General features: G+C 50.3%; 1 protein-coding gene across 1 annotated transcript in view; it reads right to left on the bottom strand.

The window, feature by feature from the left end:
• Positions 1 to 1,877, bottom strand: part of SEPT11 (septin 11) — a 16,432-nt gene extending 14,555 nt beyond the window's left edge. Inside the window, exon 1 of the mRNA XM_009073847.1 lies at positions 1,851 to 1,877. The gene's annotated coding sequence lies outside the window, so the exon portion shown is untranslated. The remainder of the gene's footprint in view (positions 1 to 1,850) is intronic.
• Between the last annotated feature and the right edge of the window lie 1,354 nt (positions 1,878 to 3,231).

The following is a 3,231-nucleotide window of genomic DNA, read 5'->3' on the forward strand; positions in this document are numbered from 1 at the left end:
GGGGCCACTCACCCCTGGTGACCTGCTCTCCTGCTCCTGGGGGCCCAAGCTGACAACATCAACCACCCCAAGGCTGCTCTGTGCAGGGTAATGGGGCAGCACAGACCTCGCAGAAGGAGGTTTGAAACAACTCCAAGAATATATTTAGGGTTCTGTTTATATTTAAGACTTTTCCACACCAGCTGTACAGTAACCCACAGAGAAGCCTGGAAGAAGCAGCCAGCCCAGTTTTACCTCTTCCCTGGCAAATCACAGTGGTGCCAACATCCTGAGCACAGATCAAACAAACAAACAAACTTCAGCTTGGAAGACCTAGAACAGCTCTGCTGCTATTTCACAACATTTTTCTTCCAGAAGTTTGTTGTCCTTAACTTAGAAGATGCTAACCTTTCTCCAAACCCAAACACTTCCAGCAGAGTCATTCCTCTGAGGCCACACCAAATGACAGTCGTGGGCAGGCTCAGCCTGGTTAAAAGAGCTTCTTTTCCACAAAATCAGTGGGCTTTGGACCAGACATGGGAAAAGACACTCTTTGGCTGATAAAATAAGAAGCAAAAGCAGAGGAGGACTTCCCACTCCGCACAATTGCTGAGCAGCTCCACTTCCCTCCCCAAAACACACGGAGCAGCCACCACTTGCAGGAAGAGATGAACTGCATCTGGGCCGAATGTGGATGAAAAAAGGACTCAGAGAAATACAGTTCTCTGAGAAAAGCAACATCTCCAAGCAAAATGTCTCTGTGACAATACCACACAGCACCAAGGGGCAAAGGGCTCCTTTCTGCCATGCTGACACGCACAGCTTGACACCTGGACTGGACATCTGAGCTTTCTCTTAGCATCTAAGCCAGGCTTGTCCAAAAGCTCAAGGTCAATCCATCAGCTCCATCCCTCTGTGCCCTGACAGCTACTCCCCAGCACCACACCACGGAAGCTTCAGGTGACTGAGGTGCCACCTCCTCCACTCAGGCTGGGTAAAGAAAACAACACAGAACAGACCATCATCTCACCTACCCACCACGGTGAACCCCTGGAAAGGCCACAGGCCTTGGGAGGAGACCTTGGGATGTATATATTATGAGAATGGGTTTAATTCAGCATTTGAACATCAGTATTTTTAACCCAGCAGTGGGTTTGGGTTTGTGACAGAGTGAAGGGAGCTCGGAGCAGATCCCAGAGAGAAGCCAGTGCCCATGACTCACAGCCTTCACAGAAAGCAGTGGGTGTTGAACATCTCCCAGCACAGCACCAGTATCTCTTTCTCTGGTATATTTTGGGAAAGCAAGTACTGCCTCATCATCAGTTACTCAGCATGAACAGGAGTCAGACTCATCTCTTGCATCTGTGTCAGTTATTTTCTGCTGCAGACCCGCTTTGGTTTCGTTCTTCCCTCCCCTTGCTTTATTTTCCTGCAAACACCAACAGTGGAACAAACAAAAACTATCCCTGCATTCTTCAATGCCAAGTATTTTTCACAGCCTGTGCTGCACAACAGGAGGCACAAGTGTCATCTGGTATCTGCCCAAAACACAAAACACCCACCAGAAGCTCAGAGGCCTGAGCAGAGATGACACACAAAGCCAAGCCTCCACCTCCCTCCGTGGAGCACATCTCCCTCAGTAGAGCAGACACAGAAAGTAGCTGCAATTCTGCACAAGTACAATGGGTGTGCATTTTGGGGAAGGCAGGAGAGCCAAAGGAACTAGACTTCTATCCCTCCACACACAAACAAAAACATCATATAAGCTAAGAGCCAGTCCTGCAGCGTGCAGATGGGCTTGGAAAGCTGACACATTTTCAGGGGAGCTGCTTCTCTCCAGAGGAAGGATTAAAGGGAGGTGAGCACACTGCACAGCCTCTTCCCACTGCAGCCAGGGCACTGCTCTGGTTTTCACCCTCTTTATCCGCATAGAAAGGAAGCTTCTGCTGGAAAGCTACAAGCCTCATTGCTCAGAGTATCATTAGCAGAACAGGCAAGTGATTCAGGCATTCAGTCTGGCAAAACAGAAGTGTTTTAACAACAAGGGATGCTAAGTCAGATGGCCCTGCTGCTCGGGCTGTGACAAGCCCCTGAGCACAGTCAGTGGGCTGGGGCTGAGCCCAGCTGAGTCAGCCCACTGAGAACTGAGTGCCTGCAGCTCAGCAGCAGTCAGAGGCTGATGGAGGAGAAAGCTCCTGCCCCACAGACACAACCCCAGGGGCCCTGTGAGCACCAACAAGCTACAGGAATGCTGCGAGCAGTGACTGATTCCTCCTGCCATGGGGCTGTTCTTCCAGAGGCAGTGAGCAGTGCTGCTAGGGCACTTCATCCCCAGTGGAAAGGCATATCATCGCTCTGTCTCACTGCCTTCTTCCCAAGTGCATCCCTCATGTTCCTTCAGTGGAGGAACAGAGCTCAGGACGCATCAGAGTTGAGCACAACTCTCTGCACCCAAACGTACTCCTGGACTAAACTCCTCAGCTGACGCCCACAGAAACAGTCCTAGGAGATGCCTCAGTAGCCACAGACAAGTCACTGTGTCTGGAAGCACTGACCTGGAAGCACAAAGAGCAACTGTTTGCCAAGCACCTCTCCTTGCTCCCAGCTTCAGGAGCCATGGACAAGATCAGTGTGGGTAAAACTGCAGCTCCACAGACTTCTAGAGAGATCAGCCAGCTAGCACCAGACACGCTGCAAGATTTGGGTGTCTGGATGTTCTCAGATGTCAGAGAGCCTAAGACAGCCCACGAGCACACTTTATTTTTAAACTCTTCCTTAAGACAGTCATGTCTCCTTTACCAAATCCCACATTATAGGGCATATCTTCCCTCCCTCTTCCCACACCATCCACGAGCAGGAAGAGATTCTGAACCCCCAGAGCTGTGTGCTACCCCCTACAAAAACTACAGAGGAACACGAACAAACAGATGTTTGTTTCTTGGGAGAGACGCTGATCTCTTTACTCCTCTTTGCAGAGAGACCTACAAGGCATCTCACAGTCACTATTTCTTGGGTCAACAAAAACCTCTGAGCTGCTGTTATCACAGCTGCTGTTTGTAACTCCAGCTGGGGAAGGGAAGGGGTAAGGCAAGCAGAGCCAGGACCCCAGGGGCACAGCATCTACTACCCACCATCACTACGAAGAGCCTGATTGCCAGGAACCCAGGTCCTAGTGGTCTTGATTTTAAGGGGGGGAAAATGCCTTGCAAAAGACAAAAGAGTTTGCAGTCTCAGAGCCTTGTCAAGTCTATT

Source organism: Acanthisitta chloris, unplaced genomic scaffold (genome assembly GCF_000695815.1).
Source record: "Acanthisitta chloris isolate BGI_N310 unplaced genomic scaffold, ASM69581v1 scaffold5084, whole genome shotgun sequence".
Lineage (NCBI taxonomy): Eukaryota > Metazoa > Chordata > Aves > Passeriformes > Acanthisittidae > Acanthisitta > Acanthisitta chloris.